The sequence below is a fragment of the Sminthopsis crassicaudata genome, chromosome 3, assembly GCF_048593235.1.
Source record: "Sminthopsis crassicaudata isolate SCR6 chromosome 3, ASM4859323v1, whole genome shotgun sequence".
Lineage (NCBI taxonomy): Eukaryota > Metazoa > Chordata > Mammalia > Dasyuromorphia > Dasyuridae > Sminthopsis > Sminthopsis crassicaudata.
The window spans coordinates 396,607,539-396,626,102 of NC_133619.1; the positions used below are offsets into that span (position 1 = coordinate 396,607,539).

General features: G+C 40.6%; 1 long non-coding RNA gene across 1 annotated transcript in view; it reads left to right on the forward strand.

The window, feature by feature from the left end:
- LOC141562392 (uncharacterized) overlaps positions 1-12,573 on the forward strand; it is a 52,808-nt gene extending 40,235 nt beyond the window's left edge. Inside the window, exon 3 of the long non-coding RNA XR_012488198.1 lies at positions 7,376-12,573. This is a non-coding gene — a long non-coding RNA (uncharacterized LOC141562392). The remainder of the gene's footprint in view (positions 1-7,375) is intronic.
- Positions 12,574-18,564: the final 5,991 nt, after the last annotated feature.

The following is an 18,564-nucleotide window of genomic DNA, read 5'->3' on the forward strand; positions in this document are numbered from 1 at the left end:
AGACAGACATGCTTCATGGCCCTGCCAGACTAAAACATCTGGTGGGCCAAGGCAGCTGAAAGGCACGTGGCTACTCGCCCACATGGATACGTATACTTCTATACACATGCTTGAATGATGAGGATGGCCCTCTTCATGCCAAGAGTCTTGTGATTCAGAACAGATACTCCTCTTGCACTCGTGATACCCAGCAGGAGACAGGTGATTTCCCTCAGGCTAGTAATGGGCAGGTGGGAAGGAAGTTGAATCAAATCAACAAGAATTTATTGAGTGTCTGTTATGTGCCAGGCACTGAGCTATAATGACAAAAATGAAATTCTTCTGTTTGTTTCCTGATATCAATAAGTAGCTTCTTCATCTTCCTTGAATTTTATGGCATCTGACACTGTTGAGTGCTTGACTTGGAATCTTAGAGGAACCCATTCATTGGTTTTCAATCTCAAATCCACCTTAAGTCTACCAAGAAACTTGAGTTGATGCCTGACTTTTGGATGGTCTATATATATATTTTGTTGAGACAATTGGGGTGAAGTGACTTGCCCAGGGTCAGGTTACACAGCTAAGAAATGTTAAGTGTCTGAGGCCAGATTTGAATTCAAGTTCTCCTGACCTCAGTGTCCTATCCACTATGCTATCTAGATGCCCCTGATGGTCTATATTCTTATATTCCCTCAGTTTTTCCCTTTTATCCTAAGGTTTCCAAAGAAAGCTTTTCTTTTTCTTTACAGACCTTTCATTCAAAATACTTTCCTCACTTACCTGTCACTTTATTTAAAATTTGCCATTGTAGAGTGATAAACCCTGTCTCTTTTTAATCATGAGTCATGAGTGTAGTAAGTTTTAAGATCATAGAAGCTCAGATTTGGAAGAGACTTCAGAGATAAACTAATCAAACCTGTACTTAGCACACCTTCCCCTCCATTCAACAATCAAGCAGCCTTTACTTAAATACTCCTGATGAAACAGAGCTCACTAAATTTTTGATGCAGTCCATTCTGTTGAGATTTGCTCTAATTATTGTGAAGTTTTTTTTCTTATATTAAGGCTAACTCTGCTTCACTTCATTTCCCACTCATTTTCCTCATTCTATTTTCTGAAGCCAAGCAGAACAAATCTAATTTCTCTTCCATGTGATAATCCTTTACATTCTTGAAAGCAGTTATGTTCCCTTAAGTTTTCTCATTTCTATTTTAAATGTCTTTAGTTCTTTCAATTCAGCCCTACAAGATAAAATGCTAGGCCCTTCATGATCCTGGTTGAACTCTTAAGGAAAAGCTACAGTTTGTTAGTGATTTTCCTAACATAGCAATCAGGGATCCCAGAAAGTTACCCAGTTTTCAAATTATTACTTCCTTAGACTTCTCTCCATTAATGTGTTTACTTTAACTGATTAGTCAAAGAATACACAGTTCAAAGCAAAAGTATTTAATGAAATAGCATAGCAATAAAAATAACAACACAACATTTTCCTTATAAGCTCACTATTCCACAAATACACAGAGAATCACCAAATTTGACAATTATAAAGGATCATTTAACCCATGCATAAAAATAGTTTCCACTAGAATGCACCAAACCAGAGGTTGTCTAGCTTCTGCTTGGAAGGAGAGAATTCTTTGTCATCCCCAATAACCAAAATTTTCTAAATGGTCATATTGGAACTACTTGTCTTCTTAGCTATGAGTCTATGTCACAAATAGTTTTAAATTATAAATTGCTTGTGTTTCTACTGGGCTTATATCCCAAAGAGATCTTAAAGGAGGGAAAGGGATCCACATGTGCAAAAATGTTTGTAGCAGCCCTTTTTGTAGTGGCAGAAACTGGAAAGTGAGTGAATACCCATCAGTTGGAGAATAGCTGAATAAATTGTGGTATATGAATATTATGGAATATTATTGTTCTGTAAGAAACGATCAGCAGGATGATTTTAGAGAGGCCTGGGGAGACTTACATGAACTGATGTTAAATGAAATGAGCAGAACCAGAAGATTATTATACATGGCAACAACAAGATTATACAATGATTAATTCTGATGGACATGGCTTTCTTCAACAATGAGATGATTCAAACCAGTTCCAATTGTTCAGTGATGAAAAGAGCCATCTATACCCAGAGAGAGAACTGTGGGAACTGAGTGTGGATCACAACATAGTATTTTCACTCATTTTATTGTTGTTTGCTTGCATTTTACTTTGCTTCTCTTTTTTTTTCTTGTGAAGCATGATAATTATATAAATATGTATGTATATATTAGAATTAACATATATTTCTACCATATTTAGCATATATTGGACTACTTGCCGTCTAAGGGAGGGCTTGGGGGAAGGAGGAAAAATTGAAATACAGGGCAAGGCTAATTAGCAAGGGCTAATGTTGAAGAATTGTCCACTGTTTTGAAAAATAAAAAGCTTTAATTTAAAAAAAATTATAAACTGCTTGAGAGTAAAGATTCTTTTTTTTGTATTTTGCATTTTTATCCCTATCACTAGCTAACACATCTGGAATGAAAATTACAAATAATTTTTGACTGTGAAAAGAAAAAGCTGTGTGACCTTGGACAAGTCACTTAACCCTGTTTGTCTCAGTTTCCTCATCTGCAAAATGAGCTGTAGAAGAAAAAAACAAACCAGTTCAGTATCTTTGCCAAGAACACTCCAAATGGAATCATGAAAAATAGAGCATGAATTAAAAATGACTTAATTCAATTGACATTAAGCTAAATTTGACTCTTTGCAATTCTCCCCCCACTCCTATTGCCTCTGATTCTGCCCTCTGAGGTCAAATAAAAACAAATTTAATCCCTCCTTCACATGATAGTCCTTCAAAGACTTTAATATAGCCATCATATTCCTCCTATGCTTTTTTTTTCTCCAGGATAAATATTCTACATTTCTTCAATCGAATCTCATATGAAATGGATTCAGTGTCCTTCTGTATCCTAATTGCCCTTCTCTGGACATTCTCTAGCTTCTCAATATCTTTTTAAAACTGTGGTGTCCAGAATTGGATTCCATATTCTATATGATGGTAAGGAGGGCAGAGTAAAGAGGGCTGATCACCTCCTATTACTAAGACCTATGGCCCACTTAATGCAGACCAAAATTGCAAATTTTTTGAATGCTAGATCACATTTCTGGTTCTGGTTGAGCTTGTAGTACATGAAAATGCCCAGATTCTTTTCATAACAACTATCTATCTGTGCCCCAATTTTATATTTTTAAAGCTGTTTTTTTTGTAACCAAATATAAGACTTTACATGTATTTCTTATTGGATTTCATCTTACAAGATTTCTTCCATTATTGTGGTCTGTCAGTCAATAAACATTTATTAAGAACCTTCCATATGTCAGGCACTATGCTAAGTGCTGGGGATGCAAAAAGAAACAAAAAATAGAAATTTATAATCTGATCTAGAAGATTACAAGCAAAAATATGTATAAATAAGTCACATATTGGATAAATAGGACATCCTTAAGAGAAGGAAACCATTATAATTAAGAGGAGTTAGAGAAAGCTTCCTATAAAAGATGGGATTTTAGTTGAGATTTAAAGGAAGCTAGGAAAGCCAATAAGTGAACATGAGTAGGGAAAGCATTCTACACATAGTCAGATAAAATGCCCAATGCATTCAGCCTCTCAAGATCCAAGGCATATAGATGACATGGTGGCTGGAACATTAGACCTGGGTTCAGAAAGGTTTGAGTTCAAATGTGGTCTCAGACACTTAGTAGCTTTGTGACTCTGGGCAAAGCATTTAACCTTTGCTTTATGTGTCTCCTCACTTGCAAACTGGGGATAATATTATTACCTCCATATTAGAGTGGTTCTGAGGATCAAATGAAATGATGGATGTAAAACAGTTCATAGGCTTTAAAGCATTGGATAAATGTCATTGCTCTTATTAAAATCCATATGGATTCTGTTTCTCTCATCCAGTGGGTTAACTATACTTCTCTACTATGTGACATTTGCATATTTCATGAGCATACCATTTATATCTTTATCTAAGTTATATAAAAACATTAAACAGCATAGAGCTAAACACCTTCACTGAGAATTCAGAAAATACTTGGGGATCACTTATACAGCATACATGTGTGATGAACATGTATTGTCAAGGTACATACATAAAGTGGTAATTCTTATCTCCAAGTCTCAGAGATGGTAATGTTTTCAGGTTATGTCATGTTTCTCTTTGCTGTGCCTTATTTTAGCTCTGGTGGGTCTTACAATAATCAGCTCTCTTCAGGTTAATGTCATACTCATTAGGATGCTATGGTTAGTAAACCTCTTCCATGCAAGGAAAGTCCATAGTCATCTCTACCAATCATTATAGATTGCTATGATCATTAAGTCTCTCCCTCAGAGGGAAGAGTTGTGACTTTTAGCTGTCGTTAGTTGTTGTTTTCAGTTGTGTATGACTCTCTGTGACCCCATTTGGGATTTTCTTGGCAAAGATACTGGAGTGGTTTGTTATTTCCTTCTCTAGCTCATTTTACAGAGGAGGAAACTGAGGCAGACGGGGTTAAGTAAGTTGCCCAGAGCCAATCAGATATAAAATATCTGAGACCAGATTTGAACTCAGGAAGATGAGTCTTCCTGACCAAGCCTGTTACTCTATTATTGTGCCACAGCTGCCCCAGTTGTAGCTACTACATTCAGTAAATATGTTATTTTTAGTTCTAACTGCTATTCTGTCCTCTAATCACTGGGAATTGCTGTGACTAGCTTTTTTGCCTGCAAAAAAGTGATAAAAACCTCAGTGAGGTTTCTCAGCCACTGACTATGAAGCTCTTCCCCTCATCAAGGCTAGCCAAAGTAGGCAGCAGATGCCTGGATCATTATTGTTCTTTGAACTCCTCTTTCTTTTATTATTTCATCTGACTCCTTCAGTTCAACTCCCATCTGGCTAATGGTCAGAAATGCATATTAATTATGGGATCTTAGAATATCCTTTTGTTTAGGGCAAGTATTCTCAAGGATTCACATCCTCAAAGAAAAAGAGCTAGAAATGGTGAGCTGAAAGAGCTGAAACAGGTAATAAAACTGCTGAGAAATCTGTTTTTCACCCATCACACTCTTCTGTTCTCTGCCAAACACAAGGGAAAGGCTGAATGGAGATGATGAAAAAGGTTGATGGTCTTTGGCGCCATGCTTCTTTCCATCAATTTAGCACCGGATGGTTTCTTTATAGAAACATGTAGCATCCAAAACTGAACATAATATTCCAGATGGGTACAGTGGAATGGTTCCCTTTCCTGTTCCAGATTCTTAGATATCTTTTGGTTTTGTGGTTTCATTAATATTAGCACTTTCTCCACTAATGCTAATGGCAACCTCTCAATTCCTTCATTGGTCTTTGTTTGTGGGATCATATTAAGTTTCACATGCTTTATAATCTGCAAATAGGTAACTCAAGGTATAAGCCATTCAAGATCTCTTGCCCTTTACAAGGTTCAAAATGATCCATTCATAATCTGAAAAGGGATACTTTTTACAACGTATGAACTTGTCTAATGCTCGTGGTCTGAAATGGGCACATCTTTCCCAAGACAGTTTTCATTAGTTACGATGGCCAAAAACACATCCCCTGCTGGTCAGTATTCTTGTGATAACATTCTCTAAAGTTAATTGGTTCTTTAGATGTTGGACATATGATTAATTTCCGTTTCTGTACTTAAAGTATTTACAGCTTTCATCCTCCACAACACAATGAAACACAAGAGCAGAACATTTGCTAAAATTCTATATACTACTTCTATTAGACAGCCTAAGATTTTAAGAAGCTTTTTCAATGTTACATTGTGGGATCATATTGAGTTTGTAGTCCACTAAAACTCCTAAATCTATCTTTCTCCACATAAATTGTAATTCAGTCATTTTATCCAGTCTTTCCTTACTGTGTACTTTTGTAGTTGATGTAGGAATTTACATTTAGAACTATTAAAATTAATTATGTTAGATGTTGCTTATTGTTCTATTCTATCAATATTTTGTGTGATTCTCTCATTAAATGTGCTAGTTATATTTCCTAGCTTTGTGTCATCTGCAAATTTGACAAACATGTCACCTATATCTTTTTTTTTCTTTTGCTGAGATAATTGAGTTTCAGTGACTTGTCCAGGATCACACATCTAGGAAGTATTAAGTGTCTGAGACCAGATTTGAACTCAGGTTCTCCTGACTTCAGGGCTGGTGTTCTGTTCACTGTATCACCTAGTTGCCCTTCATCTATAGCTTAATGTAAGTCACTAAGGATGCTAAGGGCAGATGCCTATGGTACTCCACTACAGAGATCTCTGTAACATTAATGTTACATTAATTCATAAATTGCTCCCCTCTAGGACCAGTCCTCAGTCATAATGTTTTGTCAAATGCTTTACTGAAATCCAGATATATTGTGTCTGTGGGTGTTATTGGTCAACTAGCTTAGCCTTAGCCACTAAAAATGGTAATAAAATTAGTCTATAATGAGTTGTTCTTGAACTTATTCTAGCTGTCAGTAATCACAGTTTTCCTCTCTCTAGGTCTACAAAACACATCTTAAATAATCTATTATAGAATTCCTCAAAGATTTTAAGTTAAACTCACTAGCATTTGGTTTTAAGAAAGTATTGTTTTGCTGAAAGTTGGATTGGTAATTGTCCATCTTTAGTCCTATATTATAATTTCTCCTCTTCCCAGGATATTTTCAAAGCTCACTGATGAATACTCAGAACACATATCTAGAAACTCTTAAGTTCCTGGGAATGTAGTTGATCTGGCTCTGGGTGACTTAAACTCATTGAGGGAAGTAAGGTATGCTGTTACTACCTCTTCATTTATCTTATGTTTCACTTCCTAATTAATCATTTTGGTTCTAACATTCCTCATCTGAAGATTATTTTTCTTAGTAGAGAGCTAAGAGATGGGTAGTTCTCTCTCTCTACTGTCCATTATCATCTTGCCATGTACTGTAGTGAATGGCATCTTAGTGAAAATGGATTTTAGGTTTTTTTGGTGGAAGAGGATGGTCCAGGGTGAGAAAATGGGGGCTAAGGACACTGAATTGGAAAGTTGGTGGCCCAGAGACAAATTTCACAGATTTTCAAACATGTTCAAAGACTTCCCTTAGAGACAATCCCCCAACTACTCTGAGATCTTTCCCTGGGAATACTGGTGGGGAGGAAACTGGTGAATGATGCTTAGTCATGGTCAGGATACCTCATGGTCCCTGATAGTGCCATCTTTACAGATCTCCAGGGATAGCATGATATAGTAGAAAGAAAAATGAACTGTAAGTCATGAGATCTAAGCTGGGTTCTAGTCATAAATCAGGTGTGTGTGACTGAACTGTTTGGACCTCAGTGGAGATGTTCCTTCTATTTCCTACAGGATGTTGTGCTGGAAGAATTCCATTCCTGGAAGGGTGGACAGGAAAGCGGCCATTCCCTCACGTCTACTACACTGTGGAAGAGAAGCAAGGGAAAAGGTGAAGAGGAATTCTGTCTCAAGAGCTGAGGTTTTCCTTCTTTGCTACTATCACTTTAATCAACTGCCAGAGATGACTCCTTGAATTAACAAGAATGATTACTCCAGCATAGAGCTGGCTAGCTCGCTTTTGTGACTGATCCTTTATCCAACCATTGGATAATTCCATCTAGTTGATGTAGCAACTTCCTGATATCTTCTGAGAGAACAAGGAAATATACTACTTTACCCTTTTTATAAGATATGAAGTTTCATATTCTTTAATCTGCACATGGGTAACTCAAGGTACGAGCCATTCAAGATCTCTTGACCTTGACCTTTACAAGATACAAAATGATCCACTCATAATCTGAAAAGAAATACTTTTACTACATGTAAACTTGTCTAGATTCCTGATCTGAAAGGGGCACACCTTTGCCAAGATATAAACTTGTTTTCTACTTCTGGGTGGGGGGGCAGATTCTTAATATCTCATTGTCTCTATTACCTCCCATTACATTCTATAATCTCCTCAAGTGTTCTAGAGGGCACTTATTCAACTTATCAGTTGTCTCCCTAGTAACCTAGACACACCAGTTTCCTCACCTGTCAAATGAAGGGAATGACTTAGATAACCCATCTATTGGTGACATTCTACGAGCCTATGAAGCTCAGACCAAACCTGAGCTCATGTGATTTCTGGGATGGAGGCCAATTCCAAAGTATATTCCCACAGTGCTTAAGTTAGGGAAGTCCCATGGGAAGGGCTCCAAGTTTAATGCCAATAGGTACAGAGATTCCAAAGCTCCAGACCATCACAAACTACAGCTCTTAGGTATTAGAGGGCTACTAAAGGAGGCATTATTCCTTTGAGAAGTGTTGGGGGGCGGTGTATATACATAGGCTCCATGTATATACAAGTGTGAGGGGACAGGCTAGGTAATTGCATATACTAATGCAGGATTCTATTTGTGTATACGCAGGTGTGAAAGGAAGCTAGTTATACATGTCCATGTGAATGAATGGTTCTAAGAAACATATGAGCAAGCTAGCAAAAATTGGTGGAATTCCATGTTAGAATAAAAATTTAGATATGTGTGTGTGAGTGTTTACTACTGTGTGACCTTAAACAAATCACTTGGCTTAGTATCTTCATCTGCAAAATGAGATGGTAGTCTAGATGCCCTCAAAGGCCCCTTCCAGCTTGTCAGCTAGGATCCTACGGCTATAGGAAAGGCTGTAGTCACCATGTATTTCTTTTTTTAAACAGGAGAAAACAGGAACATACTTGAGAAAATTCTAATCTTTTTGTCATCACCCAAAGCATCATAATCTGGGGCAAGTTTGAGGGGAGGGGGTCTTCTTCCTTCAATCAGGTTGTATTGTGGTATTGATCCTGCTCATGCTGATGTGGCCCAACTCCTTCATGGCCCACTTGATCTGATGCTTGTTGACTTTGACATCAAGAGTATTGTGATAGAGGCAGCTAGATGCACAGTGGATAGAGCACCAGCCCTGAAGTCAGGAGGACCTGATTTCAAATCTGGTCTCAGACACTTAACACTTCTTAGCTGTGTGACCCTGGGCAAGTCATTTAACCCCAATTGCCTCAGGAAAAAAGAGTATTGTGATCCTTAATCTTCTTCATTACAGGCTTTGGTCAGAGGAAACTTGATAAGAACAGAGTGACCAGGCTTGTCTTGGCTCTAATGGGCACTTTTCCCAGTTGAAATGTGTTGAGTTGGTGGAGCCAAAATGGCACAGTAAAGGCAAAGAACCAGAAATGTATTGAGTTGCTCAAAGGTAGAGGAATCTTAAATTTTTAGTCTTTTGTGACTGTGTACACCCTTCAACACTGCCCTTCTGACCCTCAAGACTTTTATCTTGGCTTCTGTCTTGGGAAGGCACTTCCTTCATCTTTGGCACTATCTTTGGGGAAAGACCACAGTTTTTATATCTCAGAAATCTTCAACTTTCCATGTCTGGTATGATTGCCATGGAGATGCTTCCTTGGCTCATTCTTTCTCTCTCTTTGTACCCCCAACTCTTGTGTGAACTTTTCCTTGAAGATTGGCTGCCTTCAGGAGACTGGAAATGAGTGGATGCCCATCAGTTGGAGAATGGTATAAGTTAAGGTATAGGAATGTAATGGAATATTATTGTTGTGTAAGAAATGATCAGGAGGATGATTTTAGAGACCTGGAGAGACTTACATGAACTGATACTAAGTGAAGTAATAGAACCAGGAGATCATTGCACCTGGCAATAAGAAGATTATGTGACAATCAATTCTGATGGACTTGGCTTTCTCCAACACTGAGATGATTCAAACCAGTTCCAGTTGTGCAGTGATGAAGAGAGTCATCTACACTCAGAGAGAGAACAGTGGGAACACAGTGTGGGTCCCAACATAGCATTTCACTCTTTTTGTTATTGTTTGCTTTCTTTCTCATTTTTTTCCTTTTTGAATTGATTTTTCTTGTGCAGCAAAATAATTGTATAAATGTGTATACATATATTGGATTTAACATATATTTTAATGTGTTTAACATATATTGGATTAGTTGCCATCTAGAGAAGGGAGTGGGAGAAAGGAAGGGGGAATTTGGAACACAAGATTTTGCAAGGGTCAACGTTAAAAAAAATTATCCATGCATATTTTTGAAAAGAAAAACCTTTAATAAAAAAAAAAAGAAGATTGCTGCCTTCAATCTAAACTCTTTCTTCAGATTTCCTAGTAGATGTTTATGTCTTTTCCATACCCACTATCTCTCTCACTCATACATTCCCTTGTTTCCTTCTTTCTCAGGGTTAGGAAAATTTTCCTGATATCCAACCTACATCATGTTGAAGTGTCAGGGTGTTGGTGATGCTGAAGGAAGGAGAGGGAAAACCTGACCTGCACAGACTTAATGCTAAGTAGAAATAAATGTTGGTTATTTCTCAAATGACCAGAAGGTGGGAGTGTTGTTGCAGGAATAGTAGGCTCAGGATTCTGTTCCTTTTCTCAGATTCCTGAAGCCTGGGCTGATGGGACTGCTTCTTCAAGGAAATAGGAGCTCACGTCTCTACAACATCTTAGAATTTATGCAGTAGTTTTCTCCGAACAACCCTGGGAGATGTCACAGAATGTCAGAGCTGGAGAGATCTTAGAGATCAGGTAGTCACAGGATCAAAAAGAATCTCAGGGTTGGAAGAAGCCTCAGAAGTCATTCTGTCCAAACCATACCTTATTTTGGAAATGCTGAAGGTGAGGCTCAAACAGAAGTGCTTAAGTTCACATAGCTACTGAAGAAATAAGCCAGGAGTAGGGACTTTATTACAGTAGGCAGAGTGCTGGACATGCAATCAGGAAGGCCTGAGTTCAAATCTTGTGGCAGATGCTTATTTGAAGAGTGACTCTAGGCAAGACATTAGCCTCCATCTGCTTCGATTACCTCTCTAAAATAAGAATAATAGCACCAATATCTAAATGTTGTTATGAAGGTCAAATGAGGTAACTTAATAAAATGCCTTGCAAGCTTTAAAGGCTATATTAGAATTTATATTTAGCTCTTAGGGCAGTGGTGACACATAGTAGGTGTTTAATAAATGTGTATTAATAGATTGACTCTTTACTCCAAATTCAAAGCTCTTATTACTATGACAGACCACTTCTGTAGGCAGGTGTGTGAATATTATCATCCCCATTTTAGAGATGAGGATACTGAAGCTCAGAAAAGTTAAGTTGGAAGATAACCAAAGATCTGGCACTCCAACTTAAATTTTCTTGCTCTAAATTCAAAGTACTTTTTTATTACCCCTATCTATGTCTGGCTGGTAGAGCCTGGAGACAGCAGGATGGGATCCAGAAAACAGGGGCCTTGGGTTATTGATAGGGTAATGAGTTGGATACAAGGGGACCATAGAGATAGGAGCTTCTCCACTCCCTTCCCAATCTTAGTCCCCTAAATGGGGTCTGATCTTATGTACTGTCTCTTGATTATCAACATGGCTCCTCCCTCTCCCCCAGTCATACTGCATTAATATCTCTTTCCCCCCCAAATCCTGTATTGTTCCTACTTCTCTTAAAGATCCTTGGTGCTCAACTGTAGGCAGCTCTTTTTCATTCAGGGGCTGCTCTTAGCCACTCAGCTCTGCCTGAATCTTACTGGACTCTCTATTCTCTATTCTCTCTTTCTCAGAAAAGGGATTGGGAGCAGGTGAAAAGTGGAAAGTTTATGGGCTTATAGGAGTAAATAATGGAAAGGACTAGAAATCATCTTTTTATTTTTTTTTCGCAATCAGGGTTAAATGACTTGCCCAGGATCACATAGCTAATAAGTGTCTAAGTCTGAATTTGAACTCAGGTCCTCCTGACTCCAAGGCCGGTGCTCTATACATTGTGCCTCCTAGCTGCCCCTTAGATACCATCTATTTCTACCTTGTCATTCTAGAGATGAGGAAAGGAAGACACAGAGGAGTTGGCGTGGCCAATCTTCCATGGCTAATGGTCTTATACAGTGCAGATAGTAAGGGATCAGTCAATATTATTGTTGATGAAGATGAAGAAGAAGCCAGAGCAAGGGAAAGAACACTGAGGGTGATCCCAGGTCGATTCAGAGGAGGAGACAGTGCCATTGGTTAGCTTTGAGGAGAACACTGGTTGGGAGTCAAGAAGGATTTGAATCAAATTCTATCCTAGGCAATTACTGTCTGTATGATTCTATACACTTGTATTTTAGGCTTTCTGACCCTCACTTTTCTTATCTTTAAAATGGGAATGATTATAGTGTCTGTCTCACAGGATTGTGAGGATCAAATGAGACAATATACATAAAGGACTTTGCAAGCCTTCAAGGCTAGATAAATGTTAGCAATGATGATTGTCAGTCATTCCTGCAAACTCATTAAGCCATTTGGAGGCAGAGGAGTTAGGCTGAATCTTGGGTCTATGATTTCCTATGTTTGTGACACTGGACATGTCAGGCCATAGGGAGCAGCCTTCTCACCGGCAAAATGTGAGCTTGGGACCAGATGCCATATAAGGTGCCTTCTAAATGCTCCGAACCTGGTGTCCTATCATGGGATCAGCCTAGGCTATATGTACTGTCAGGGAAAGAGAGGGAGGGAGAGAGAGGAAAAGAGAGAAGAGGAGGGAAGGGGAGAGGAGGAGGAGAAGGGGGATGGCAGAGAAGGAGAGGAGGGGAGAGGAGGAAGGGAGGGGAAAGATGGAGGAGAGGGAAAAAGTGAAGGGGAGGGGAGGGCAAAGCAGAGGAGAGGAAGGGAGAGGAGAAAAGGGGAGAAGAGAAAGGAAGGGGAGGGGAGGAGAGGGGAGGAGAGGAAAGGAGGGGAAAGGAGAGGACAAGAGGGGAGAGAAGGCAAGGGGAGAGGAGGAAGGGAAGGGAAGAGGAAAAGAGGAAGGAAAGAATAAAGGGGAGGGAGGGGGAAAAGGGGAGAAAAGAGGGCAGAGAGGATGGGAAAGGAGGGGAGGGAAAGGAAAGGGAGAGGAGAAGAGGAAAGGAAAAGAGGGGAGGGGAGAGAAAGGGAAGGGAGGGAAGAAGAGAGAAGAAGAGGGGAAGGAGGGAAGAGGAGGGGAAAGAAAGGAAGGGGAGGAGAGAAGAATGGAGAAAGGTAAGGGAGGAGAGGGGAGGGAGCTGAGGAAGGCAGAAAGAGAGATGACATAAGACACAAGGATCTCTCTATGCAGTTGCATGAGGGGCCCAAACAGATGGACAAGAGTCTTCCCCAGATCAACATAAGAAGGATGTGCCCGAGTTGCCACTGGTGGTATGTACATCTCAGCATTCAGTGCAGGCAATCAGAACTCAAGGAATTTGGTGAGAGAAGAGATGTTTGAAACTGGCATATCAGGGAAGGCTTTTGGGAGGAGGTGACTCTTGAACTGGAAAAATCAGATGTTGCAGTGGTGGCTCAGTTCACCACAACTGGTTGAGATGCATCAGCCCTATGATTCTGACAGAGATGAGAGTTCACTCTTCCCCCTTAGCCTGCATGCTCAGCTTTCCTAGGCCAGATTCTCCTTGTATTAGGGAAAAGCAGATGTCAAAAGCCCAGGTCTGGCTGTTACTTTCCAATCTGTGTCTTGTTTTGGCTCCCGGAACTGACGGGCTGCATTTGGTTTTTTTCCCTGAGTTGTGATCTACCATCTGTGACTCACAGGTCAGGCTGGAGGGAAGGACCTTCTACTCCCTCTCCCACATTCTCCCCTGATTGCACAGCATTTAGCCAGCTCATAGTCTGCGCTGATCCCACACCATCCGGAGCAGGGGCTCTGCCAGGTGCGTGTGGCATTGGAGCCCCTGGCATCTTACTAATGGGCTACCAAAGGAAAAATGACTTGAATATTGGTTCTCTATTTTCTCCAGGTGCTTTCATCAGCTGGGGTAGCTACCCCAGGCATGGCATTACTGCCACTTCATTTGTGCCAACCTGAGAGCACTATTGTATGGCAGAGCCTCCCAAGGGTGCTAGGTAGTAGCAGCTGGCATATGAGCTCATGCCATCTGGGCACCCTGAACTCACAGCTGGAGATGGGGGGCATGATCCAAAAGGGCATTTGATACTGCTTCTTTATTGATTCCCTTAAAAGGATTAGAAGGCTGGTCCATTGGAAGGGAGAAGGAGGAGGGTGACTGCCCAACTTACTTTGTGCCTGCCTTGGAGACTCTTGCCCCACCACTGTCTAGATTCTTCTAAGTAGCCCCCCCAGTTGTGTCCAACCTCCCACATCACTGTGGGGTCTCTCTTCTTTGTTACCCTCCCCATCTGAGAAGTGTCCAGACAACTTTGGTCCCCTCATCTACTTCCTAATCCCAAGTCTCTCCTCTTCTCCCCCATCTGCCATTGAATTATTAGGGTGGATAGTATACATACATATATACACATACACACACACATATGTGTGCACAGGCACATAATTACACCCATAGGATGGATACTGAAACCCAATCTGGAGGGGACTCAGGAGTCTGGAGCTGATCAGCTGCCATTATTTTTTCTTCTCTTCCTTAAAGAATGTTAGACCTGGAAAGGGACTTTAAAGGTCAATTAGTCCAGGCCTTTCATTTTAGAGCCCAGACAAAGGCCGTTCAGACAAAGGAAGTGATATTCATTTAGTTGTGCATGCAATAATCATTTTTTAAGCACTACCATGTGCAAAGCCATGCACTGCATGACCAGAAGAACAAGGATGTTTATGACCTGGCCCTTGCCTGGAAGCGGCTTTTGTGCTATAGCTCAAGGACATACAAGCTAGTTAGGAATAGTTGGGACTTGAACCTGGGGTGCCTGATTATGCCTAATTCTCCAAATTCTCCTGGGCTCTTTCTGCTATTGGCATCTTCTGGCTCCCTGTCTCCCTGCCAGGTCTGAGGATGGGCACTGTTGCTGCTTTGTCCCTTCTCTTGTACGCCCAGCTGTCCTGGCCCTGACTCCTCCACTCCCCTCTCATCCCTCCCTCCTTCTCTCCCCAAACTGTGGGCTGGGTGCCTGCACGCCTCGTGTGTGAGTGTGTGTGTGTGTGTCTAGCGGGGGGAGCTGTTTGCTTCTTTTTCTCTAATGGCTGCTGAGAGCCTCTCTTGGATTAATTAATTTGCTGCCCGTCCTGCTCCTCCGGCCCATCTTTTATTCATGGACAGGCGGCGTTCTCTGCCTTACCAGGATGCGGGCATCAATATTTCATCCTTGCTTCATCTGCCAGCTCCTCCATCCCTTCCCCCAGTCCAAGCCCACCCAGCTCTAGGATCCGGGGTGCCTGCTATACTGCTATGGATCAAGGGGCAGAGCAGTAGCTGGGCTTTTGCTTTCTCTGGCCCTTCTCCATGCCCCTGGACGACTTACAAAGGAGTCTTCTCCTAGAAGACCCCTGAGGTTAAGGTCTGGCCTCTGCCTTCCAAGAGTACCATGGACAGTGCCAGGAGCTCATGCCAGGAGCTATTCTGAGTAAACAAACTGGAAAGGAATTCTGGAGAGTTAGGAGGAGATCCAAGGAAGCAAAGCTTTCCTTGGACTCCCTGGATCTAACGGGAGATTGAGGTCATAGAGCAAAAGGAGGATCTAGTGGAGCTGGCTCCCTGGGGCAGACACCACTTTCCCCACAACCTCTTCCTTCTTGCTTTGGAAATTCCCTACACCCCTAGGCTTTAACTTGATTTTAGAGCTAGAGGATGGAAGGAAGAGCCTGGGTGTAATTGTTTGTTCAGTTCATACGAGTGTCTGTGCATACACACACACACATCCACATATGTATATATGTATACACACATATATGCATATATGTCTCTGCATATGCATATATGCAATGTGAATATAAATATGTTATACACATCGACACATACACATGCACAAGTATATATATATATATATGTTGATGAATATACACTCAGGCATGTGTGCATGCAGACATGCATCTATGTTCACTTATTAATGTATTAATGTATAAGCAATGTAAACATGTAGATAGGCATGTATGTTTTGGGGAGTAGAGAGAAATCTTGAGTAATTGTGCCCGCCCTCATTTCTTGTTTATAAAAGAGATCTGGAGGAAGACAAAAAAAACCTTTCTACCTCCTTAAAAAAGGGCAATATACATGATTTGATATAAGTTTTCTGTAGTGTGCTATTGCTTAGATTTATAGGGCATAAGAGACATGATCAAGGATATGTAGGTAGGAAGAAATGAACCTTCATTAACTGCCTACTGTGTGCCAGACAATGCACCAAGCATTTTACAAATCTGATCTCATTTGACCTTCACAGTAACCCTAGGAATCAGGTGTTATTATTATCCCCATTTTATAGTTGGGGAAAGTGAGGTAGGCAAAAGTAACTTGCCTGGGGTCACACATCTAATAAGGATTTGAATGCAGGTGGTCTGCCTTGCCCCAGGCTCAGAGCTCTATCCACTGTACCAGCCCACTGCTTCTTACATACCTGAAGGAGGAGAAAGCTCATCCAGATCTCTGCTCGGCTACAGAGAAGCATAGGATGAGGAATGTCCGACTTGGAGTTAGGACAAACTTGGATTCAAATCCTTGCTCTGGTATGTACTAGGTGTGTGATTCTGGGCATGTCACTTAGCTACCCTGGATCTCAGTTTTCTATCTGAAAAATGAAGGGAGTGTACTTCCAAAGGAAACTTTAGAGATTTAAATCTATGATTTGTGTTTTCTTGTATCTGTTTCCTCTCCAGAGCTATTACTCTGGTTTAGGTCTATCTCCATTATTGGCATATTTGCAATAGTTTCTTGTTTGGTCTTTCCCTTCTCTATGTTCTCCATAGAACTGACACAGGGCTAGCTAAAGCACAGGCTTCACCACAGGCTCTCATTGCAAAAAATCTCCAGTAGCTGCCTGTTGTCTTTAGAATAAAATAAAAACTCTTCTGTCATGCAAAGTCCACAACTCTAGCCAACCATTCCAGGCTTATGCTACACTACTCCTCTTCATGCATGCTACCTTCCAATCAAACTGGCCTGATTATGATACCTCATACCCAGCAGTGCATCTCTGATCTCTAAGCCTTTTCACAGGCTGAGCCTTATGTCTGTCATACATTCCCTTCTCATCTCTGCCTCTTAGAATCTTGAATTTCTTTCAAAGCTTAAGTGCCACCTTCTACATGAAGCCCATTGGAATTCTTCTCACTGCTGGTTCCTCCCAGCAAGATGCCTGGTGGTGCAGAATGAGTTGTGACTGAGTACAAATTGTTTGATGGGGTATTGGGAAAGTGCTGCAAGTGATAATTATCCCACTTTAGATGGGATAGCTCAGTTATCCCTCTAGTTATTCCTCCTGATAGTGGCTCCCCTCCAATCATCCAGAGCCATACACATACTTTTGCTCTGCTGCCTTTTCTCAGTAACTCATACATATCATGTCCAACATCACGTACATGATGTCCCCCCATTGGAAAGTGAGTTCCTTTCTGCTTTTCTTTGCAGGGGTACCAAACATAGAAGTACTTAACAAGTGCTCACTGACTGACAGTCTCATGCTCAACTGGCAGATAATCAAAACCCATCTTAAAGATATGATATCTGCTATATTCCAGTTGCATCTATAAGACTTTGGTACTCTAGAACTACTCTTCCTCCATAATATAATTCCACTAGTGGAGGAACAAATTTGTAGTAACAATAAAAATAATAGTAACTCTTGAGGTAGATTATACAAGTACTATTATCCCTATTTTATAGATGAGAAAACAGACTTAGAGAACTGAAGGGACTTGCTCCTAGTCAGATGGCTAGTAAGAATCAGAGCTCCTATTTGAACTCAGGTTTCAGATTCTAAGACCAACACACATTTTATTACATACTAACTATATTGCCATTTTTTCCAGGGAGAGATTTGAAGACTAGTCCCACTCATTTCCCCTCATTAATCTTCCCCTTTCTGGCCGTTTCCTTATGTTCCCTGTTTCAATCTATCTTTCCTTGGTTGAGCTCCCCTCCTCCCATCCCCCAATCTTCTGAACTCTAACCACCAGCACAAGATTTGATCTTCTTCCTTCTACATCTCTCTTCTCCCATCTCTTACTCCCTATTCAGGACTTACTGATTTTATATCTGATTATTCTGAGATTTATACTAAGCATGTGATGTGTGTTGACATGATGGGGAATGGAATGAGCCATGGTTAGTGGGAAGCAAAGGAAACAAATGGAAGAGAGAGTAAGGAAAGAGACTAGATACTAGAAGGTTCATTGATAAATAAGCTCCTGCTTCACTGCTCTGCCCCTTTCTCCTCTCCCTCCATCAACATCAGCTTTCTTCTTGAAAATGTGATTTCTAGCTCATTAAATGGATCATAAGCATTAGCACTGGAAGGTAGTGTGGGTGTCTGGGGCATATTCTGTATCAACTTGAGGAATCATTCTGTTGGGGGGGCAGTTTTTAACTCTTCAGTCCATGGAGGTGTTTGTGTGTGTGTGTGTGTGTGTGTCTGTGTGTATGAAAAGAAGTAATAAATACTATGCCATTCTAATCTGGGGTTTCCCATAGGGTCTTTCTCAAACATCCCTCTTTCCGATTTCAATCAGAGAAGGGGATTTCTGAATTAGCCTTATATAAATGGAATAGTTAACTAACAATATGATATGATTTGAAGGA